The sequence below is a fragment of the Gallus gallus genome, chromosome 14, assembly GCF_016699485.2.
Source record: "Gallus gallus isolate bGalGal1 chromosome 14, bGalGal1.mat.broiler.GRCg7b, whole genome shotgun sequence".
NCBI classification, from domain to species: domain Eukaryota; kingdom Metazoa; phylum Chordata; class Aves; order Galliformes; family Phasianidae; genus Gallus; species Gallus gallus.
Window position 1 is genome coordinate 10264342 of NC_052545.1, and position 25821 is coordinate 10290162.

A 25821-nucleotide genomic window follows, 5' to 3' on the forward strand; every position below is an offset into this window, starting at 1 on the left:
AAATAGTGCATTCCTGAGATGTTTGTAGATAGTTAATAGAAAGTCACTGCAGAACTTGGCACGTTGGTATGCATTTGTATATAGCTACACAATTTAAGAGATGTCTTGCCTGCAGTGAGGATACACCAAAAATTGAGCAGCACGGTACTTCAGAGCATCTCCTCGAGAGCAGATGAAGCCCAATCTGCAAGGATGTACAGCAGGCTCCCATCTCCACACACTCAGTGACAAACCACCTTTCAGGAGATGTAATTCCCCAGGCGAGCGTTACCTTATGCAAAGACCCAGCCATTTGCTTTCCTTTCAACAAGCACTGCCAGTGCCTGAGCAAACAACCCAAATGCAGGGGGCCTTCACATGTGCTGTGCTCCACTTTCAGTAGCCAACCTGCTGCTTATGAAACCTATGAAACCACATAACCCCAATTGCCTTGCAGCACCCTGTGCATACATGTACAGCAGCTGCACTGAGCTCTGGACAGGGCCAGGGAGATCCAGGTGACTCCACAATGACACTGAGCTGTTTGCTTTGTCTTTGCCTCAGTTTCCTTTTCTATAAAGGAGGTGATACGCAGCACTTGAAATTTGTGGATGAAAAGGGTTATTTAGGAGCTCTACATTATTATCGCTTTACTCGCCCGCTGTTGACAACCAGTGATATTAGGTCAAAAGCGAAGCAAGTTTTCATTAATGAAACATGAATCCTTCCCTAATGTGGTGGGACTGAGCAGTCTGTAGGATGATTTTGTTGTCTGATATCGTTACCCTTTATGATCTCATATTTTATGGTAGTTAACGCCATTGGAGGAAAACATGATTAGAGCAGAAAGCAGCTTCAAAGCAGCCATTGCCTACTGCATTCATCACACTTGCCGCATAGCTGGATTTTTCCTCTCTACAAATATAATCAATCAGTGCAGGTAAAGACTTAGCTGCAAATAGAAGCACTTTATGTGAACTACTGTGTATCCTGTTTTTATCAGTGTGCTGGGAAGTGTAGTTAGAGTGGGATAAGTTATGTGGTGTGGGCTTAGGCATTAATGAATATGAGAAACTAAATTATTGAATTTTGCAATGCAAATTATTTTTTGAGCACAAATTCTTCATTTTTGAATGTTAAGGACTCATAAAAAATGTCAATGGTTTATGAATTAGGCCATTAGCATGCAATTTGTGATTCAAACAGTACCAGAGCCCCATGTAATAAGTGACTGAATAAAGAGCAGCGTTCCTCTCCACACTCACGGAATAGTTCGCCAGGAACTTCTGAAGGCGAATGCGGAGGGATGTCACACCAGGGACTCGTTCAGTCCCTCTGGAGATGCACCGTTACACCACGGGAGGGTCCCGTGTGCATTCCTACATGTAGCATCGGGTAATGCTGTACTTTTGTAGCCCATGCACTCATGGTCATGGGGGGAACACGTAGGGTATCTGAATGGATCAAACAGACCCAGACCCTCCAGTCACTTTCAGCTCACAAGTGTGACTGCACGTACACAGGTGCTGCTGCCAGCCTGCCAGCAATAGCTCTGCCTCCTGCTACAAGTAAAACAAGTTTAAAATGTCTTGTGAGTTCTCTTGAGACTTGAAGGAGAAAAAAAAAAAAGTAATATCCACCCGTACTGAGATGAACATTGTAGTTTTTTGAATAAATACATACATCTTGATTGCAAATATTGAGAAAGAAGGAAAGCTCATTCTTCCTAAGCAGCGTTTGTGCTGAGCAAGTGTACCTGAGAGATAGGTTACCCTGCATGGGATTAGGCAGCACAAGGTCACCTGAAGTCCTTGCAGGTCTTGCAAACATTAACGTGTGCTGAAACTTCAAGGAGAGAGGGGCCATGGAGACAGGAAATTCCCAATTCAAACAGTAGTGCAGTTCTTTTCCCAGGCTGGTAATTCCAAAAGGTAGCAAAAAAGCACTACTGTTACAGAGAAAAAAGAAATGCACAACTGTTATGGATATAAAAATTCATACTTTGCCAGGATGAGAGCAATTTTGGACAGAAAACGCTAAATATGATAAGATTTCTATGGCAGGTTGAATATTGCTGTTATCTAAAAGATCTGTTTGCTCAGTGTTCCAGAATTTGTGCTGAAAAATTCATCAGAAACAAGCGGAAGCAGAGGAGTGGGATGAAAAGGTACGTTAAATGCTTTTGATATATAATGCACATTCTTAAAATAGCGTGTATATATATATAAATAAAATACATTGTATTGTGGTATATGTAACTCCAGGAAGGGAAGCCAGTCTGAGAATGCAGCTCTTGTTTAATTTGTGCCTGTGGCATCAATGATCCTCCCTTTCTCCTCTTACAAATCAGTGGCATAAGGCTGAGGCTTATTCTATTACAGAGTTCGACCTTTGATATGGTCTCTAATGAGGCAGAAGCTATCAATTCCATGGACCTCGGTAGGGGATGTGAACTTCTTACTATACAGCTGCATTCATCACAGTGCTAGTAGCAAAAATGGATAGGGGCTGATCAGCTGGTGGCAAAGTAGAGGAATGGAAAGAAACCTTTGATTCAGAATCAGAAACTACAAGGATTTTTGGTTGCCCTGCTGCTGGCTGGGGTTAGCACTTAAGGCAGTGCATCCTTCTGCCTGCCTATCTAGCTGTGCTATGGAGCTTGCCATGGGCCATATCTCAAGATCTCTCACCTGGCTTTCAAGGCTAGAGCAACACAACCTGGAGTTTTTTTTCTTTCCTCTCTCCCTTCTTACAACTGAATACACACACACACACACACAATGTATTTACATGCACATATCAGGCAATTAGAGATCAATGTGATGGGCACGTTTGAAAGACTGATAGATCAGGCCAGTTTCATATTTCAGAACACCACCACATTAACATTCACTAACAATACACACTGCCAGTGGTTAATTATTAGTCTTTGCGAATAATTATCATTATGTACGCAAACCTCCTCTATTCAGCACTGGTGAGCTCTGAACTGCATTCAGAACTGTGTCCCTCAGTACAACAGAGACATGGACATACTGGAGAGAGTCCAAAGTAGGGCTGTGAAGGTTCTGAGGGGGCTGTGAGGAGAGACTGAGAGAGCCAGGGCCATTCAGCCTGGAGATACCTCAGGGGGCAGGCCCAGAAGAACCCTGCTGTTGTCCTGTGAACAAACTGGTTTCAAAAGCTGTTCTGAGACATTCCTTCTACCAGTCTGATCAACTTGCAGTTTATGAGAGCGAACATGAAGTTGTCCAAGAGGAATCATTAGGAAAAAAAAAAAAAGGATAACAGCTAAAGCCTGCATAGAAATGAAATCTGAACAGGCCAAAACACTGTATCTTGGAAGGCTCATGTATGACTGTAAATTATGATTAGTCACTAAATACGGTGCAAGGACTCCTTTCCTCCAAAAGGAAAGAGCCCAACATCCTGCCTCTCAAAACAGCAGTCACATACTCTTTCTGGGAAATGAATGATGGTTGCCCTGTGTAATAAAATATTCAGCTTCACAAGAATGCTTTATAAAGGAGGAGGTTCATGAATTTTTTAAATTATTTTGTAAATCACTCTGAAAGCTGACAATGAAGGCTAACCCTGCAGCTGGAGTAGAGGCGCCACCATGCTCAGCCCAACACCGGAGTGTGCGGGCACTGTTCCCCTCCCCAGCACCAACAACTCCCCGTACAACACCAGTCTCCATGAAGCTCCAGGGCCAGGCAGGGCTCTGCTTCCTGCACCCCTTCCTGAAGTGGCCATTTGGACTCAGGCACTGCACAATGGCTGCCTGAGAGCTCAGCATGAGAGGAGAACGAGCACATCAGCCACCCCAAAACATTTGGGGAGGTGAGCCACAGCACCTGGAGGATGGTGGGAGGCATATTCACACATCATCAACTCTGTGTACATCAAAACCGAAAGCAAAATGTAGTCACTATTGTTGCACCTGTGGTAGGAGTAAAAAAAAATCTATGCAAAATTGCAGGAAGTGGTTGTATGGGGAGATCTTCCACTTGGAATTCACTAGAAAAAAAACAATGAAACTGTTATCTCACGGTGCTAGGTAGGTGACAGACCCTCCCTCTCTGTCACCTGCAGGAAGCAGCACAGGCAAGAGCAGGTTTATTGGTTCACTGCATTGAGAGCGGGTTTATTGGTTTTATTGCGTCTCTGCCAGGCTGCTGCAGAAAGGGCTCACAGCCTCACGGTGCTTGCAGCGCTGCTCGCTCCAGGTTCAGACCCTGCTGGTGACCCAGATGGAGAAGTTGCTATACAGTGTTCTTTAATTGGCAATTTTCTGGTATGTTCTCTTCTGCATCTGTTATTTATGTCTCACAGCTTTCCTGCATGCTGGTAGACAACAAGGAACTACAGCAGTGCTATCCCCTTGTATTTAAAACATTTAGACAGACAACAGCCCCACATTCACATAACATTATGGTTCACTGCGCTCAAAGGAAATTTTCTTGCTTTATAAAATGCTTCTCTAAGATGATGAAGTAAGCCCACGGCTGCCACACAACAACGACTGAGCAGCAGAGGAAGAGCAGGGGATAAAGCAAACAGCAAGGTGCTCGGGCAGAGCTGCTGGCCTGACAAGAAGCTTCCAAGGCTCAGAGCTGCAGCACCACCCCGGAGCGCAATGCCGATGAGCTTGGTGCCACGCCAACACCACCACCAAGAAGCCAGATCTCTCCTCGTTATTAAACTGACCAAGCAAACAAATGAAAGGAATCAAAGCAATAACAGAGGGCTGATAACCCCTGGGCTATCTTATAAGCAGTGGCTGACAGATGTGGATTACTGAAAAAGTAAAGAGCTTGCCACTTGTATGTAATAAAGCCACAGGGACTGCAGCGATACCCTTTTTGTTTTAAAGGAGAGCAAAGGCATATATTGTCAAAACCATAAAGCTTGCCATAGCAAACCGTTGTACGTTTCTGAAGCTATATAAAGACATCACAGGCTTACGGTTTTGAAAGGAGTGACAGCTATTACATTCTGCAATGTTTCGGCAAGGCGCTGTGCGGAGTAACTACGGATCACACAGGGAGCATCATCTATTTGTGCCCTGACAAGAACACCTGGACAACCTCTCTGAACTGGTCAGCTGGACTGACTGGCCTGGGCATTTATCACTGCTGCAGCTTCTTTTTGAAAACAAGCCCTACAAAGCAGTATTTCAGCTTCATAAGGAACCAGAGGTAGAAAAAATGTTGTCTTGTTTGTTTTCCATGCTCATGCTGACCAGGTATAATTTGTCATCTGAGGATGCAAGCTGCCATTTGAACTAGACCTTGTCCAAATTTTGGCACCAATACCGGCAGAGCTGTAAAAGCTCCACCTGTCACCATTTTCACTGCCTAGTCAGCTTACAACGTTAAGGGAGCATTACTGGTCTCAGAAGAGCTCCTGCTTTGTTGCTGTTGTAAAGGTCTTTAAGCCCTTCTCTGTCAAATTCAAATCTACCCTGTACTCTTCTAAGATGGAGATATTCCCACCTTGGTTAACCCCTCGCTGCAGTTGGTGCCCGTTAGCTTTCAGCCTGTGACAAAATGAGTGTGATGGGTGTGGAGGAGCAGCGTAACTCGCAGCTTTTTCATACAAAACATGCTGCCAAGTGATACATAAACATAATGGGTGCAACACAGAAAACGGACCTCACGAAATACATGCTCCTCTGCTCCCCATTAATGTAACCCAGCACTCCCTAAACTTCCTACAAGCCCCAGGGCAGATCTCCCTGCTCCTCCCACATACTGCTGTTCAGCCTTACACATCCCAGTGCACAGCCAATGAGAACTCTCAGATAGACCAATTCCTATTGATTTGACATATGAAAGTTCATTCTAACCCAGAAAATGACCAGAAAACCCATGGTGCCTAGCTTAGCTTTCCCTGTTGACAGTACTGGAACTTGTGCCGTGCTGATGTGAAGGACATATTACAGCTACAAATGTAACGCATTGCTCTGAAGTTTCTAAACCTTCCTTCTGCCTTGTATAAACCATAATCCCAAAGCTACGTATCAGGTCCTACTGCATAACAGGGAAGAACACGGACATCTATATACATAACTTGGGATAAAAGCCCATAAAGATTTGCCATGGTGTGTCAGTCTGTCAGAGCTGACACGGTGTCTCTGCTGGTGGCCTGGGCTGGTGCTCAGGGAGGGTAGAGCACACATCCCCCTCAACATAGCTCTTGTATTTTTTTTTTTGCCACAGTGGAGAATTATTAACATCCAATCACTCAAAATTCAGATCACTGCCATCTTTAAATCAACATATACTAATCTATCGATTAAGGCAGCATACATCATTTCAACTATTTCATGTTACCTCTTTTACTTGCATCTGTTACCTAAAAATGTAAGGTGCCATTTCTGCACCGGCAAATGAGCATGCACCAATTCCATTCTAATGAGATCGAGTAGAAAAGGCTCTGCTTAGTAAGAGAGGTTGAAGATTTAGGAAGAAACAATCCCGACTAGAAGAAATAATTACTGATCAGAAATAAGGTTTTTTTTTTTTTAAAAAAACAGTATACATATATTCTTTACATTTTTTCTAACTTTGACATATTTCTATGCTCTTTTGAGCTACTGGTTTCTAAAACCAGAGGCACAAATACTTTGGAAGAAGCTATTTTGGTAGTGATTAACCTGTCAAAGACTTTCAGCTGAATTGGGTTACTAATCTGACTACAGGTGAAGTTCTAAATGTTCTGAGGTTCGCATATTGCTTTTCACTGAAGCTCACGGAACGAGTACAAGAACGGGATAAGAAAGCAGCAAGCTGGAAAATAATTCTAATACATAAAGAAAAAAGTGCTACATCATCATCTATAGAACTTTCAAAGTGAATAAGTGAATACTGAAATAGCTAGCCAGAAAAACACAATTTTCTTCATTCTAAAATAAATTTATAGCAACGACTTCTAAAAATTGTCTAAGTAGGAAAATATTAACACTAACCAACTCTAAAATATTTTAAGTTATCAAATGAAACAAGTATTACAACCACTTTAATAAGCAAAGTCTCCTGCTTCCTGCAGACTTGATATGATAAATCTCATCCCACACATCAATTTGTTAGAAGGCAAGTCAGAACAATAACAAAGACAAACAGCCATTAGTGGACAAGACAGTTTCATCAAGCAAGACCTTACAAATAATATATTGTTGTTTGTCATCAAGACATTTTTAATACACCAGAGTCCTTTCCAAAAGCACCTATAATCAATTCCTTCTAATTTACAAACTCAGAAAGACCACAAGAGTGATAGTAATTTCATATTTTACACACCCACAGAGGTTACGACAATTGATTCAGTTCAGCAAAGTACCGTAATGACTTTGAATGCACTTGAAAGATTTTTGCATTTGTTTTCTAAAGCTGTAAAAAAAGTAATTCAAACTCTGCCACATGGGCACAATTTGTAAAGGTTGTACATGAAAAGTATGGATTCAGTTCTCACAAAGACAGCTCTCATCTTATTATAACCCATCTGCAAGGCATGCTGGTCACTGCACTAAAACACTTTGCTTCTCTTTGTTCTTTATGTGGTCTGAATAGATTTCAGAATTCCTACGGCAAAAAGAGGTGGAGTGAAAAATGGGTAATGCTTAAAAACAGTTCAGAACAACAGGTTTTTAGTCAATTACTTTCACCAATGCTAAAAGTGAGGATACGCAACCTCTGCCCTTGGATTAACAACCCACATAAAGATGAAAGCAATCAGAACCCTCCATAGCTCAATGCACAATTTTTGCCCATAAAACAAGATGAATAGGTATGCAGCCTGCCTTTCATTAACTGTTCACTAGCCAGATTTAACTGTAATGAAACAGCAGCCCTGCTGCCTTGCCTCAGAAAATACGAGACAGCTCCAAGTTCATTAGATATTTAAGCATCTTTAGTGACATTTTTTGAAAAGGTTTAGCAACCAAATTTCAGCTTCTCAGGGTTCTGGCCTCAGAATGAAGACACCTGCAGCTCCTGTCTGCAGGCAGAACCAAATGCTGAGCACACCTGGGTTGTACTCAGTGCTGCAAAGGAGTCCTGCCACATCAGGCTCAGCAGAACAACAGGAACAGAGGAACTTCCTCCAGTCTCAGAGACAAAAGAAGGACTTGGGTCATTGGCATTTGCTATAAGATAGAAGCAAAGAAAGAAAGGGATATTCAGACATGATAATGCTGTGGTGTGAGACTCTGAATGGCTGTTTGGCTACGTGGGGGGAACTCCCTAGTTGCTGAGCCCTAATTTAGCAACCATCTCGGAGGGATTCTTGTCTGAGCTACAGAGAAGACAATTAGCAGATCACTGCAAACACGGCCTACATGCACAGCTGATGCTTCAAAGACCAAAAGCCTTCATGGGACACTCTTGCCATTGAACAGAATTTCTTCTTCTGTTCTCAGGCTTCTGGAGCAGTTTAAGAAATTTTTTAAGTCTTATTTTGGGAACTTCGGTTGACTTTTAATTATGGTGCTTGACATGGAAACGCTGGGTGCACCTTTGAGCAAGTCCGGCCTTGCGGGCAGACTTCCTTTGGATGTGCACCTTCTGCTCCAAACCTACGAGACAGCATTCCCCTGCAATGCTCACGTGTGCTAAAGAAGGGGAAACTGTTTATAGTAAGACAAAAAGATTTATAGGTCCTGTATGTTCAGCTAAGGTGATTCATTGTTAGACCACTGAAATCAAAGGAACTATATGCTGAGGAGTTGACTTGTAATTTTAGATGAAACCTTTCCCATACATACTTAAGACAGTTTTGGCTTAAAGATTAAACCATTTGAGAACTCCATGCCATTGAGAAGATACCAAGCAGCAGGAATTTGAAAGGAATAAGAGGACTACCCTTCCAACAATCCTTGTTGGTTTATCTTGACTAGGTAGCTCCTTTTAATATCAAGAGATGGTGCTTTTGCCACAGTGGAATGTGGCAGAAGCCCAGTAGAGGCTTTTTAAAATGAGCTGTCACATTAAAAATGAATGCTACAAGAAAGCTACAAGAAAAAACAATTCAGAAGCTCTGGATTTGTACTTCAAAATATAGCATTTTGAGTCCAGGGAAGGCTATTGCAGTTCTGAACTGTGCTCAGCAGATCTAGAATTTCACATACAGTATTTTGGGGTTTAAAAGAGCTTGCCTGGTTAGACAGCTGATGAAGCGTGAAGGAGAGATTGCTACTTTCAGCCAGACTAGGGGAATCAGTGTCATGGAAGACACTGCAGTAGCAAAGAGATGGTACTGGGAAGACAACACACTTGAATGGTTTTATGATTTATATTCTCCTCCTTATCTGTGACAATATCCATTCTCTGAAGATGAAACAGGAAACATACAGCTGCTGCATATATATTTATTTTCACTGTGTTCTAGCTTTCAGAACAGTGTCAAGGTCCATAAAAATAATAACCTAAGAAAGTAAGAAGAAAAAGATGCAGATACACTCAACTTGCAAGGTGCTCTCCTTGTAGGTCTTCCAGAAAGAAAACAGAAACCTTCAGCAGAGCATAAGTGCCCTGTTGCCACCAGATAATGGCATGTCTCTAGCAAACATGCATGTTCCTCACTACGCTTGTGAACTACAATGTGCCATTCATTTTTTATTCTATCTTTGACCTTCTTGAAATGAGATGCATCTTTACATTTTATATATAACATCTTTACATTTTATATATAGCATGCTAGGAAAAGGTTCTGAAAAAAACAAACAAAATTGCCTACCTGAAGTCTTGGTCAAAAAGAGCATAAAACATTGTAGTATATCTAACAAAAGTCTCAAACACCATCAGGGGCAGGACATCTACAGCTTCTCTGGGCATCCTGTTGCCAGGGCCTTATCACCCTCTGAGTCAAGTATTTCTGCTTCACATCAAATCTAAATTTCTCCTTTAAATTTAAAAGCATCCTCCCTGTCCTATCAATATCAGGCCATGTAAAAAGTCACTCTCGCATTTATAAGCTCCCTTCAAGTACTGAAAGACTGCAATGAGGTCTCTCTTCTCCAAGCTGAACAAACCCAGCTCCCTCTGCTATCTCCATAGAAGAGGTGCTCCAGCCCTCTGAGTGTCCTCATGGTCTCCCCTGGATCCTCTCCAATGGCTCGACATCTTTCTCATGCTGGAAGCCCCAGCCCTGGATGCAGTGCTGCACATGGAGCCTCACAAGGGCAAAGTAGAGGAGGATTAGATATAAAAATCAGATTAACTGACCATCACCAATTCCAGTCTAATGAAAATACCTCACAGAGGACGTGCTCCAGAAAGATCTAGCTGTGCTGCCAGTAAAACACCACCCTCAGAGCATCACCCAGGTCCATGTCCCTAACCAGAACTGTCAAGGCTTTTACAAGCTCGCTTTGAAACCAGAGTAAATCTTTCATTCTTTTTATGACTGCCATAAGCAACTGCACCAGTGCAAAATCTGGATCTCAGTAAAGATTCTGAGACTAAAAATACAAACAAACACTAGAGCTTTCCTTCCATCCTTCCCCAAGACATGGGTGTGCCTCACAAGCCTGTTTTAAACCTCTCTATCTTGGAACCTGTTAGAAATGCTTTGATAAATGAAGAATTTAAGGTATTTCTTGAACATCATGATATACTTACTAAGTGACTTCCAAGTCTAGTTTTAGTTCCTAAGATATTGCCGTGCTTAGAAAGTGGTAAATGATTTTTTATTAGCCACAGACAAAAATCAAATTTGTGCCTTAATCTCCATCCATCTTAGTAAGACTCTGATACAGTGATGCTCTTTTATTGGCTAGACTAATGAACACTGGAGTCAGTTCCTTTGCCATCAGCTGGTTAAAAAAAGTTATTCATGTCTTGCTCTCAGTATTTCCAAAGCTAATGGTCTGATTTCTGCCACCAGATTGAATCACACTAACATTTCCTTTCTTATCCTTTCTTAACAGCTATTATTTTACATAGAACACAAAGGATAAATTTGCTAAAGTTTCACTATCATAGCATCGTTCAGCCATTTTTTTGCTGAAGCTGAGTATGCAGTTTTCCAGTCTCATGATTGAGGAGACAGGGACTTCGGAGGAATGATAATGCTGAAGAGAGGTAAATGCTGTCCTCAGCCTCCTGAAACAGAATGTAAGACATTGAAGGCAACCTGTGTGAACCTACTTTACTTCATATTAAAGGAGCAGGTGCTGATACATCATTAGGCACTGAAATTCATTGGGAGAACAGTGGCTTGAAGCAAAGGAAATGGTAACGTGTTAATTGCTGCGCCTAACGCCCTTTACTTGAAGGTCATTTGTTATTTACAAAGGGAGAAGGCTCTTCATTTTCACATATTTCAGACAGGACATCTCCTCTTTGCAGGCTATTTCAGAATCAGAACATAACTGAGGATGTGTTCATCCTCCCTTAGGGCTACCAAACAAAAAAATACTGCTTTGCAAAACACTACCTGAAGTAACATCTTAGAATGTAATGTAAGAAAACAAAAAAGATAAAGAAATACACTCATGATCTCCTCCAGTTACGTACGTTATGCGACTGTTAGTGTACCATCTGATCACAAGTTCCTCAAGCTAGTTTTGTATTTGTTGTAATTTAAAGTAAACGTTTGAGGAAAAGTTTTGCTTTGCAAAAGCATTACAATGTGGGATCATAACTCATAGGGAAGAAATTGTTTTAGATGTCTAAATCTGGTCTGTGAAGTTTTACAAAGCTCATGCGTTCTCTCTTAATACTGTTGGACTTTCAGAGGCACGTACGGAGCGTTGCACAATGCCTACAGGATGCAATCCACACACAACGGTCAGCGTGAGAATTAACAGCGCTTGTGTGATGCTATCCAAACACAAGATATACAATACACACAATACACACACAATACACACACAATACACACACAATACACACACAATACACACACAATACACACACAATACACACACAATACACACACAATACACACACAATACACACACAATACACACACAATACACACACAATACACACACAATACACACACAATACACACACAATACACATGTATGTATGTATGTGTATACACATAAATGTATATACACACACACACACACACAAAAGCAACCCAGAAAACCCCGCAATGTAAGAAACTAACCTTCCCTCATTTTTAATTCCCTGCTTACAGAAGATTACATTTAATGCTCAGTTTCTTGCATGGGGAAAGAGGAGCATGAAGAAAATTCAAAACACTACCCAGCCTGTCCATTAGCCTTTCAAAAATAATTAAATGAATGAAAATATTATTCTCGCCACATAGACCCAGTATAACAAATACAGCTTTTACCCATGGCTTCAAATAATTACCCTAAAAATACCTGGAAGTGTTAAGATTTGCTTCCAGTGGAGATTCTGATGGCCATTTCTTAATACCTGCTCATTTCATTATCTCTTGCCACACCAACTCAGCATGCTTTGAGTGTCCAAAACTAATGTTCTTTAACAATTTATTATGGAAGAACATATGCATATATTCAATTACTCTCTGCGGAGAAGTGCAGCTTTCCTTAGGGAACTGCTTTGCTTCCTCCCAAAACAACATACTGCTTCTCCTTACAGCTCTAGAAACTAAACAAGAGAGCCAGAAGTCAACAGAAATGCTTTGCAGTACAAATACCTTTGCTTGCTTACAGGCTAAGGAAACACAGATTTATTCTTCCCTTTTTAATCAGTTTTACATTCCAGTAACAGCATCGTTTTTGAACACTTAGGGGACAGAGATCTGTCTCAGTTTAGAGGCATTCAGGTCTTCTTTTATCCATCTGCACCACAATAGAACTAGAGTAACCTGGCTGAGTAACCTGGGTACCAACAGCAACAACCACTGGAGGGGTGAGCCACTGCTCGCGTGCAATATGTTCACAAATGAGTACAGAGATTTGTCCTGAAAGCTGCCCTGGTTTAGTGCTGTCACTGACATCAGCACTTGCTCTTGAAGCAGACACAGCGGGTAGCAGCAGACATTTCAGGATGATGGAGTTTAATGAAAACTGGTCTAGAAAAGAAAAATATGTCAAATGCTTTTGTTATTGTTTCCCATGAATCTGTGTGGCTAAAGCATTGTACATCACCACAAGAACCCTATGTGGAGCCTTTTGCATCTCCATGTAGCCTAGACACAAACTGCATTTACCAAGCCCAGGACCACAGAGTGCTGTGCAGAGCTGCAGGGACAGTCCCACCTGGGAGCCCAGTGGCGCCTGCAGGTCACTGCCATTGCTCTGCTCTTCCCTCCTGAGCCTGCAGCGGGCTCTGCACAGACTCACACAGCTCTGGGGCTTTTGTACTGTGCTGCATTGCCAATATCAGGAAGCTCTTTTGCTATGTTCAAAGCAAAGAAATTAAAGAGAGGAAACCAACCAAATTCCTGGCTATGCACTGTTATTTGTAATTGGTTTAGAGACAGGTCTCACAAACAAAATACTACTCAGAAGGAGGTGGTTATGTGCCAATTCTTCACCAGCATTTAAATCTCTACTAACTACTTCCAACCAACTTTTTTTTTTTTGCCTTGAGATGTTTAATTATTACAGGATAAATGGTACTAGTGAGGGATACATGGGGAAAGAGTAATTAGTGGTTCCATCTATCTAAATGAAAGAAAATATTATTATTAATTAATATCCATACAAGGAAGCAGAAAGAGTTTTAAAAAATCTACAATAGAGATATCTACGGGGGCCACATTTACTCCGAGTGTCGCTTTGACAGGTACCCATTTATTATTTTAACAAGCTGAGATTGTCTGCATCTTCAGTCACGGGAGGTCAATCCTTCATTCCTGTCAATCCTTTGATAACTAAAGTGTCTGTATTAATAACTAAAAACTGAGAAGAACAAGCTAAGATAAGTAAGGTAGTGGGTCACATTGCTTGAAACTGCCAAATGGCAGCCAGTTTGTTTTGAATGAAGGAAAGAGTTTATCACTGTACGTGTGGTGCTAATTGTACAGAAATGCTCTGGTACAGCCTGTCTGTACCACACATCACTCTTTCCTACCACAGCAGCTTACTTCTGAGGAAGAAGCCACAGCTCCATCTCTGCAAAGGGAAGGAAGAGGTATTCAGGCATGAAAAAATGCCACCTGACTCATTGTACAAAGGTCACTCTGAAAGTAATGTCTCCTTTCTGTTTCCAGGGGAGCTACAACAGATACAAAGAGCACAATAACACTATCTGCTAGAAGAAATTCTCAACTACAACACACTACTGTTCAACACACTCACCACTGTTAGCTATTCATTTTTGTCAGCAACGAACAACATCCTGCATGTTGTTGCTCATAAAAACCTGCACAAGCAGAGCTGACTCACTGTTTCACAGCTGCTGTGATGGTATTGTTGCTAAGCAAGTGTTGCCCACACAGTTCATTGTTCATTAATCCAAGCAGATGGAAGTCAGAAGATGCTAAATCCAGACTATACAGTGGATGTGGTAGGACACTGCAGCCACGACTGGCAATGGCTCCACAGTCTTCAAACTGACATGGGACCTGGCAACAAAACCGAAGCACTGCTGAAAAGGTTCAACCTCTACTGTTATATCATCAACATCTGCCTTTGATGTCATGAACCAAGATAATAAAACAGTAGGTATTACTTTTGGAGCAGCCCTCATAACTACTCGGAAGTCTAAAATAATCATGCATCAGACACCCAAGTAGAGCAATGAAAAGAACACCAGAAGTTGATGGCCTTCCTGGAGGAACAGATCAAAGTTTTACACAGAAGATTTTTAGACCATTAAATTTTGTCAGATCCCATCATCCCACGATCCTGATCAAAACAGGACACTAGCAATAGAGACCAGGTCAGGGCACTTCCCATTGCCTGAATACAGCCTCAGCCGCTCACTCAAGTAGCGGCTCTCCCCCTGACATGGCACATACTCATGGTGTCAAAAGGCAAGTGAAACAGTCTTCCACTGACTCCCCCCCCCCCCACTCCATCCAACCTTACAACTACTTTAATTCTTTCTTCTAAAGGTTTTCCTGAACTCTTCAGACTCTTTCTGCTGCTTATGCCTCAGTCTTTACAAACACCATCTTTTGTCATCTTTCTAATCAAACTGTAAAAACGATTGAGTTTGAGGAAGCCCAGGAGCTTGGTGACAGCTGGAAAGAGCTCTTTGTTGCTCACAGAAGCATGGGAGTACTAATGAGCACCAACAGTTTAGGAGTGCACAATATAAAAAAATTTATATGTATGTTACAATATGGGAAGAAAGTAGATGTTATAAATTTAGTTATGAAGTTCTCCAGACAACTTGTTTTAATTGTCCAGGAATGCAGAGTACAACAGTTGTGCACGCTTCTTTAACTACCCCTTTGGTCATCAGTCAGACTGAGCTGAGCAGCAGGTGTATCAGCAGAGCTGACAGCAGTAAGAAATCAGCTGCAATGAGACAGACACACTGCTCAATCCGCTGCAAACTACAGACTCAAGTGTAGTTAAATGTAGAAGAGAACTTGGAAAGTCTTGAATGTCTCTGGATACAGGCAGCCTTAGGTTTTGTTCCTGACTCATCTGGTGAGCAGCCTAGTCATTTCCCTGAGCACTTCCCCATCGTATACCAGGAGTAACAATGCTGCCTCTTTCGCAAGGCACTAAATGATAGCTGGCTATTATCACGGCAGTTCTAAAGAAATCATTCAGAACTATAGATTTTTAATAGTATTTAAGGTGATAAGTACTATACAAACATACAGAAAAAGAGGTACAGTTCTAACCCCAAGTTAATACAGTGGCAGTCTGACATACAGGGAAAATAAGCATAGAATTATAGAGTCAGAATGTTTTGGGTGGAAGGGACTGTACAGACCATCTGGCTCCAACCCTGCTGTAGGCACCAGACTGAGATGCTCACCCACCAAATACAATTGCCCAGGGCCCCATCCAACCTGGCCTCGAACGCTTCCAGGGATGGGGCACCCACAGCTCCCCTCACCACCCTCACAGCAAAGGATTTCTTCCTTATGTCTAATCTAAATCTACCCTCAGGCCTTGGTGAAGTCTTTCTCAGTCTTATAATAATCACTCCTACTTCTTCAGCTTACAGATTTGGTTTGGAAATCTCCTGTGAGAAAGCCTTCCATTTAGCATTTAAGAATATTTCCAATTTTTTGGATATACGTGAGGCTTAATTAAAAATGAAACGCTCTTCAGTGAGGTTATTTTAATGAGTGCAGCCCAACAAGGAATAGTGACTGTTCTATTGCAAAAGAAAGAATACGATAGAAGACGTCCTTGCTCATACACCGCTCAGAAGGATTTCGTCCTTCTCACGTCTTTCACATTACCTTCTCTTCTCATTTTCATATTTTTGTTTTCTCCTTCGCTTCACTCCATGGCAGCAAATAATGCTGAATACCGATGCAGCTGTACTCACTCATTTGCAGATCATTTCTCTAAGTACCACACACAAGTGTTCTGCTTTTCCAAATGCAAATCAAGGCTGGTTACCTTAATTACTCATGGATTACGGAGGTGCACAGGTGAGATGGGCTTTCATTACCCCCACCTACATTGAAAGCAGCAGCTAAATCTACATATTCTTTCAATGACTGCTCAAAGCACAGCACTAGCACAGATGAATCCTTGTCAGAAATAATTCACTTTGTCTGAACAAGGAGTTGCAGGAGATGACATTATTTTTAAGCCAGCAGATGAATAATAATCCAAGTGACTGCTTTGGGAGGAATACAATAAAAGAATACTCAGTGACTTTTTCACCCAATTTACTCTTTCTGGGAGTATCAAAACAATATTTAGACACGTTATCATAAAAAAAGTTAGACACGTTACCCATAAAGAGAGACTCCTGCTTCTCTTTTACGTAAATTGGTAGCACGGTACTAACAAAAAGTCACCAAGCAAAATGGAAATGCTAGCAATGTAGCAGGACTTAAATTTTATGAGAGTAACATTATGACTGGGTACATAAAAATGAGCGGGAAATCTGCAGCTGACAAGAGGTCAGTGCGCAATTACTTCTCTCTCACCAAATGGCTCCAGTTTGAAAGACTTCATTTAAATAGAAAGACAGTGACGAAAATGCTGACTTGAGCTGAGCGTGTACAACCCAAGCAAATTTAACACGGTAAGACAAAAGCAATGCAAGGCTGTAGAGGTGCCTCTCAGACAAACAACTGTTTCTCTGCAGTCTGACAAAGGCATCTCAGATGGGGCTGCTGGAGGCCTCTAGTTCGACCCCATGCATGGATAAAGTAGGTTGCTCAGGGCTGTGTGCAGGCCACTTTAGGCTGTCTCTGAGGTTGGAGAGACCATGGACTACGCTGGCCACTTCTCGGTTCACCGTCACAGGGAAGAAGCCCTACTCTACCTCAGTGTAGCTGTAGGGTCCTCCCACCTGCTGTTCTCTCAGCCACTCTGTGCATGCTGCAGGCCTCAGCACTCCTGGCAGCCCAGCTCGGGACTTGTTCCCATCTGCCAGCATCTCTTCTGTACCCAAAGGAGCACACAGTGCTGCAGCTGTACTTCAGTAGTGCCAACATCAGGAAGGACTGCTTCCCTTGCCTTGCTGGCCGTGCTCCTGCTAACTGGCCCAGGGTTGGCTCTTGGCCTTCCCTGCTGCAGGAGCACGTCACTGCCATGTGTCCTGCATGTCCTCGGGCCCTATGACAATATGGTGACTTAATTAAAAAGAACCACCGTTGTCAAAGAAGAAAGCAAGTTCACAGTCATTCCAGGGCTGACTTGGTCCCTGCACACAGGCCTGGCTCGCTGCTCCCTGACCCCAGGGCCAGAGGAGCAGCGCTTGCTTTGTAACACCGCAAGATCCATTTTGACGTTTCGTAAAATAAGAGGAATAAACTACATTCTGACCACACAAATACATCTTTTTCTCTGACAGAAAGGAAAGAAATACTGCATTTTCCATTAGCCTGAATAGATTATTTAAAGTTCCAAATAAACAGCTCTTCTTAGTACACAGCAAATGCTTAAGTCCCATCTGATTCAGCAAAGCTTTTAACCATCCAAGTGTCACTGCCTTCAGAAAGAACGCTAAGTGAGTGCTGCTGTGCTTTGCTGAATTTTGGCCTCAAACTGTAAGAAAAGGATAATTCAGCTCATTATATTTTGTGAATGACACAATGCCCCTGAATGTTAAACTTTATATCTATTTGCATATATATATGTGCAGCATTAGGTTTGGCTCTCAAGTAACTACAGAGATCAAAGTACACATAGATCCTTAGAGACTATCAGACTGCAATTACGCTGCAAAATAAATTATAGGCAGTCTCTCTCTATGCCACACACTGTCCAGCTGTACATTTGCTTGGGTTCCTCTATTGCCCTTGAACATGCCTTGGTTTCATTTGTTGAATAAAATACTCTTAGATGAGGGCTTATGAAGCAACCACTTCACTCCCAGCAGTGCTTGCTTTTAAACACAAAAAAAAATTCTTGAAGTTGAAAAATAAGCAAACAACTACAGAAAAAGCTAACCAAGCAAGAATTTGTCATGGGTTATGCTGAAAAGTTCCCAAAGATCTTATTAGGGATTTAAAATAACTTTTCAGAGAGGACTAACAGTGGTTGGGGGTAGTCTGTGAGCAGTGCATACCTTCACAGCCCTGGACAGATTTGATGCCTTGTTGTGGATCTTGGTTTCTGCAAATGTTAATTTATCTAAAAATTTTCCATGTTATGGCAGCTTGAAGCATTCCTGTCACTGCCACAGTCCATGAGGTGCTAGTTCCCCTCTTGCTCACAGGACATGCTCGGGACCCAAAGCGCAAGCTGGCCGAGGTCATTGCTGTGCTGCTGCAACTCAGCTGGCATCACCTCCAATAGCTCTTATGCAGCTCACTGATGGGCTCTGACATTCTCTCCCTCTATCAATGTCAAATGAATGTTTGTGACTATAATGGTAAATTACCATTATTGGCATTGCGATTATGTCTGACTGCACTTGGGATGGAAATTTAAGAACAGTGCAAAGAAGGAGGCTATCCAGCTCCTTTCATCTAGCTTTATGGGATGAAATGCATCAGTTAAAAACACTGGGTTCAGCTGATCACAATGTTTAAGCGATTATTTTTAAGTGAATTGTTAATCCATGATAGTGAGCCCATGAAACTGAAGTTACTATTTTATCCCCCTAATAAGATTGATCAGGATAGAAACAGCTCCTTACCCAGTTCCTTATCTCCATCACATCTCCAAGCACAACAGCTAAAAGAAAAGCTCCTGATCCGCCTGGGAAGGCAGTTACTGCAGTACAGGTTCCCCAGTGCACTGAAAGCTTTCCTCCAGCCCCCTGAGCTCATCCCATGCTCATGGAGGACATCAGATCAGCAGAACAGGGCCCCGCTGACCCTGGCAGCTCCTGGCTGACAGCCCAGTGCTTGCAGCAATTGAGTCACTGCCTTGTCCCCACCTCACAGCAGCAGGAGCAACAGCAACTCAGCCCTCCATCCCCACACCATTCCCAGTCTATTCTTCTAGTATCCTGAAGAACTAACAGAGTCCTACAGACTGCCCACGTAGGTGTAGGAAACAGTCTCTGAAGACTCCTACCAAGGCACATAAACCTCAACAATTGAAATCTGGCCAAAAAAATGTCACCTCTACGTTAATGTTATTCCATATATCGGCAAAACCAGAGAGGTGTTACGGGGAATACTAGTGGCGGTCTCTAATGTCCTATCCAACAAAGTTTGTTACCAATTCTGTTGCCTGCCAGACATTCAGTTACCTCTTGAAAATATTTCCATATATCCCCTGGACACAACAAGTCCCACTAGAGTCTGATGGTTCCCCAGTACCACTGCAAGTTTGTTGCTTCTTAAAAGTTGTTCTTGCTCTCCTCTATTTCTCCCTTAAAATGCAAATTTCAATTTCTTTAAGAATAGGAACATTTTTTTTCCCCCTTGCTATTGTACAAAAGACTTGCCAAATGGGATGCCAGTGCTTGATTAGGGCTTTAAGTTACTATAATAATAGAAATAAATGGAATTAAAAGTACGCAGTTCAATATCTTGCAGCACTGATAGTTTCTGAATTCTGCAATGAAAGATTAACCCAATGTATGTTTAGATAGAATCTCTGTGAGCCTATGATATCCAGAGATATCTGAAAGCTCATGTGATTTACAATGCTTTTCTGCAGCTTTCTGAGTTTTTCAAACTTCTGCAAAATGAATTCTTTCTAAGGACAAATATCAAAAGATGAACGGGAAGAAGGTGATTTATGATGAATAAATCTCAAAAGGTTCAGAACCTACACTCTAATGGGATATGCACCACAGAGTTTGAAAAGCTATCTGAAACTGAAGCAAAATTCATATTTCATCAAGAGGAATGTGGGGGACCACAGCAGTCTTTCTTGTCCAAAACGAATCTGGTTGTGTCATTCCATAGAAACCATGCTGTAATTTAAATTAATGCTCATGACCGAGACAGAAAGATTAGGTAATAGTAGAAAAATAAGGGAAGTGAAACTTGGAATCTAAAATAAGTTTTTCAGTAAAAGCTACAGATAACTGGAAGAATCTTTTATTTTTTCAACATTCCCTATCTAACCCCAAAAAAGGATTTTTCCTAATTTAAGAGAAAGAATAAAAGAGCTTTGGATTGAACTGCATAATCAGTGAACCAGACAGTCCCAAACTGCTCAAGCATATCTGACATCTGCTTGAAGAACTCAGCTGCAAATAGCAGAAGAGAGTTTCCATTACAGTACACGCAGAGCTGGGTTGGGAGAAGCAGCATTAGAAAGTGTTATTCCCATTTAGTAATTATGCCTTGATTGTTTTTTATATGTTTGCTCACTGTAACTTGCTTGCCTTAGGGTGGCACTACTGCTAGAGAGAACACAAAAGTAATTTAGTTTTAAAGGGGAAATGAAAGTTTAGAAGTAGTTTAACGTTTCAGTAGAACTGTAATGATTGGAGATGACTGGATTGTGTTGATAAAGAGTACTAATTTCAATAGTAACTCATGCCTTAATCCTCCTCACAGCAAACAGCCTTCCTCGCTCCTTTGTGGTACACAATATACTCTTTACATCACAGTCAATACTATCAGGGAGGAAAAAAAACCAAACATTTTCATTTTTATTCCTCAGAAGCTTCACAGAGACCAGATTTCCACAGAGCTGTTATTTACTCCTATGTAAAAGGCATTGGCTCTGTAATGAGGTGTAATCACCAACACACAGTTCACGACATCTTTCTCTTGCTTAGATTTACCACCCCATTTCTCCACCAGTGGCCATGACCTCAGCAGAGTTGGAATGTGATGCCTCACGCTGATGTCAATGATCACATCAAAAAGCCAGCGTTCCCAAGCTCTGCAGAGAAGCCAGGAACGATATTGCAGAGCTGGGAGCCAGCGGAACGCGCTTGCTGAGTGAAGACTTCCCGCAGGACTTCCCTGCAGACACTTCTACCCCTGTACATCAGCAGAGCTTGACCACACATGGCACGGGTGGGCATACTAGTGACCTAGTCTGCAGGTCAGCTGCCATCCCTTGTCATTTTGGACTAATAAATGGGCATTTGTTCACTTCCACAATGTGATACAGAGGTCAGTGTTTAGCCCCAGAGAATACCGTATGATTAGTGCATCATAGGACTTGTCTTAAATTCTTCATCTCTCACTCTCCAGCCCTTTATTCTCACATTTTTCCTTTGTTCCTTTCTGCAAATCCTAGTGTAAATGTTTTTTTGAGTAATTAATGTGTCAAATACAAGACCTGAATTTTCACGGGCAATTAGTGGGCTGAATAAAACCAGCAAAACGCATTTCAGATTTAATAGTGAATTGAGCCTCATCTGCTGTTTTGCAGAGCTGTAACCTGAAATACAGAGAGCTTCATATGCACGTAAACTTTTTATTTCATACACCAACCCTTCCTCTCCTTTTCTGCTTTTCACCACATACAAGGATGCTGTTTGTAGTCTATTACAATTTGCATATCGTCCTTCTGCCTCATTGATAATTGATCAGGATAACATCTGCTTTCTGCTGGTGTCAAGAGAAATGTATTTGTTTCTACAGGTCTGTGCAATTTCTCAAGCCTTGCTGAAGTGCAGTTCCCTGACAGAGAGCCACCTCGTGCCTCCCATAGCTATACAAGGCACAACTGAAAATGTGTACCATGCCCACATATGTGGCTCCATGAATGCAGAGTGGTGTACAGCTTACTTACACAGTCGCACAGCAACACAAAGTGATGTCTGCTACTGGCAAAAGTAAGAGGTATTATAAGTACTGTAGGTAGTAAGTAGGACTCTCAGAATTCATAATTCCTGCTGAAGGCACAAGACATCCAGTGCAAGGGGAGAAAGTGAAGGATTGAGAGATTGCCTAAAGAGAAGAGCTGATGTGCAGTTTTACCATGGGACATACACTTCCAACAAAATTTAGAAGTGCAGATACTGGATCATTTTGATATTAGAGGACTATAAGAAAGAGTTTTATGCTTTCCAACGTTTCTGGGGATTTAACTGTCTGGTTCAAAAAAATACCCGACTCTGAATCAGCTCAGCTTAGAGGCAAGCAGTCAAAATGATTAGCAAGCCAAGGAGATGGCTCAGTCTCAAGGACACAGTGCACTACTCTGACTGGCAAATCCATCACAAGTTGCATATATCATAATCGAGCAACACAAATTTGTAAATAATCTCTACTTCAGTGTCTATGTTGACAAGGAAGAATATGAGACCTTTCTTGTTAGGTAACCTTCTGTCTAAACAGAGCATCCTGACACTTAAGAGTGCTGAGAGCATCTGCATGAATGCCTAAAAAATATTAGGAAATGGTGAGAGATCAAACAAGGTGGTAAGCAGAGGCATAACATAAACAGCCTGATCTTCCTAGCCAGCAGAGCTGGGCACAGGTAAAAGGGTTAGGCTTAGGTTAGAAAGCATACAACTTGGTTTTCAGTGCCCTGTCTGTTTTTCTAAATACTACGTACCTTTCAAGGAACGTACTTAATATCATTGGAGGACTGCAGGTATCACTGGAATCTAATTTATAAGCAAATCTAGGTAGACACTTATTAGCACCAAAATACAAATGATCAATGAAACGTAGAAATGAGTGCAATATCCCTTCTGTGCCACCAAACCTGAAGTGATCTCATCCACAGGTAGACAGAGCAAGGGAGTACTGTCACACAAAGTGATGACACAGGAGAGATAAACGTGCGTATCATGTTCTGGCCATCCATAATATGGATGGAAGATTAAAAGCACCGTTACTGACCGAGAAAGTACAATAACTACAATCACTTTTAAGAGAGAGATAATTTGTCAACCGTCACCGCACAATGGCACCTGGGATGCCATGATTCCTAAATGCAATTAGTAGCTGCAGGTGACCAGTTTGAAACAAGACACAGCAATCATATTGCTTTGGGAAGTGCTGAGCACCCATCCTAAAGAGCGGGACCTTTGGATATGCCTTAGCTTTGGCTGAACCCGCCCCACATCTCAGGGCCCTCCAGTGCAGACAACATAATGGGACTCTGCCAACCATATGAAGCTGTTGCTTTCTGGTTACTGGTGCTTCAGCATTATTAAATGCATGTGCTTTATATCTATAGGCATACCAACTTTCCTTCAGCACATTTTTCTACTTCATTTATGACAGTATTGGTGTTTCTATGGATATTTGCATTTAAAAACCACACCAGGAATTCATTCCTGAAGGGAGGAAGCCTTTCTCCCCACTTCAGGCACAATTCATATCCCAGTCCTTCCTTCCCCAGGCTTACACTGTAGGAAACAGCACCTATAATAAGCTTAAGGGAAAATGAAATACATCAAGGAAGATCAAACAGTTGCAGCAGTCAAGCCCCGTACCAGACACACAGGACCAGTCCCTGATACGTAGCCAAGAATCAGACAAAGAAAAATGAGTTGTCAAGAAGCCGATTCTACTGAAGAGACCCCTCCTGGAGCTGGACATCTGGGTGCTTCGCATGCCAACATTAAATCATCAGTCAGTTGTTTTTGGTGGGGAAACAGGAGTAAATTTCATACTGCCAGCGCTGGGACGGGTGGGCAGCTGCAGGATCACTCACGTGCCACAGCTGTGCTGCCCACGCTGCCCCAACGCCCGCTCACTGCTGAGGGGACGGCTGTAGCAGCGCCATTAGAAAACTTCTTGAAGCAAGTGCATCTGCTTCCTGAGCTAAATCTCATTTGTATGGTTAAAAGAAAAACACCAGTGCAAATGGTCATTGTACCGGATGAAACCAAAACAATACCCTGAGATAGGCAGAAGAGCTCCAGGCCAGCTCCTCAACTCTGTGTATCCTCCCATTTTTCAGACTGTTCCGGCTTTGAGTATTTTCAAGGCCTTATGGCAGGTACTTTTAAGGACAGGAAATTTCCAGACAATTAAACTGCATGCACAAACATTCCACAGAGAATTTTGCGGTGAAATTGTCTTGTAAGCCCATGTTTTTCAGCTCCAGAATAAAGTGCTGAAGAATTTTCAGCAGCTGAATATATGTAACACTATACACAAAAAGCTTCAAATCATCACGTGGGTATCAGCACTGTACATGTAGCTCTGGTACAATACCAGTGTCCCAGTTTCAAACTCTCAGATCTAGTCCTTGAGAGAACCAGAAAACAAAGAAAAAGAACCTCAGAATATTAAACAAATTGAAACTGTACAGTACTTCCTGTTTGCAAGGATTTGCACATCCATGCATGAGTTTAAAGATCCTGATAACTGCAGCGGGAAAAACAAGAAAATCTACAGCAGAGGAAGAATATTCTGGTTAGTATTTCAGCTTCAAGAGAAGTTTAAAGTTCCTCCTACAATGGCAGTGATAAAGATAGCATTCATCTTCAGTTTCAGCAATAAGCCTGAATTTGATCTCTTTTCAAGACTGTTCATCATACACGCTGTCCTCTGAGCTTGTGTTTTTCCTTAGTTTACTGATGGCCTTATTATATCCTTATGCATGAGAGAAACACTTTATTCCCACAGCATTAAAATTGTCTTCTGTGAAAGTGGGGAGGTGGTGAAGTGAGGCATAATTTACAGTTTCAGAATAGTGGAATAACATTAGTTATAAATCTGCAGCTCTCATGAGTTTCTTACCTGAAGACAGGGAGACTTACAACCGGCAACACAACAAAGATCCAGTTAAACTATTCATTTATAGAGGGGAAGAATGACAAGTGTACAACGAGAGCACTACAACACATCAAATATGCACTGAAGATGAAGTAAAGATCGTAGTTTAGAATGACTGTGGTTGTCTGCCTCAATTTTGTGCTCCTCTCAAAACCAGCAATATCAGTTTCCCAGTATGCTTGTTTGCTGATCTAGTTCCTATTCAATATTTAAAATTATTGAATATCTTTATTTGAAAGGAAACATAGCTACACAAAATAACATTGAGTCAAATAGACACAGCTAATCACTACAGGAACAAATCTGAAGTCTTTGAGGTAGCCCTTAAAGATCAAACTTCATCATCAACTTCACTAAGACCAACAATCACAGCATTTGTGATCCAGTATTTCCAATGAAATACATGGGAAACTTCTTATGTTCAAATCCAGGACTGGCAGGTCCTTTGCTCCCGTTTGTAAGATCTATACTATAAAGATCTAGAAATCCATGACATTTGTCTACTGAGGAATCAGTTGGTACTGGCAGGGCTGGATGTTGGAACCACTGGTTTCAGCTCACAAGATCAGAGAGTGGATTAGATTGGAAGGGACCCTAAAGATCATTGAACTCCAACCCCCTGCCATGGGCTGGTTGCCACCCACCAGCTCATGCTGCCCAGGGCCTTGTCCAGCCTGGCCTTGAATGCCTCCA

General features: G+C 41.8%; 1 protein-coding gene and 1 long non-coding RNA gene across 6 annotated transcripts in view; one reads left to right on the plus strand and one right to left on the minus strand.

Moving 5' to 3' along the window:
* Positions 1-25821, minus strand: part of METTL22 (methyltransferase like 22) — a 660197-nt gene that overhangs the window by 143822 nt on the left and 490554 nt on the right. The gene's annotated exons all lie outside the window — the stretch shown is intronic.
* On the plus strand, positions 1838-25244 carry LOC107054638. Its single transcript, XR_005839777.2, has 2 exons — positions 1838-2146; positions 14140-25244. It is a non-coding gene; the product is annotated as an uncharacterized LOC107054638 (long non-coding RNA).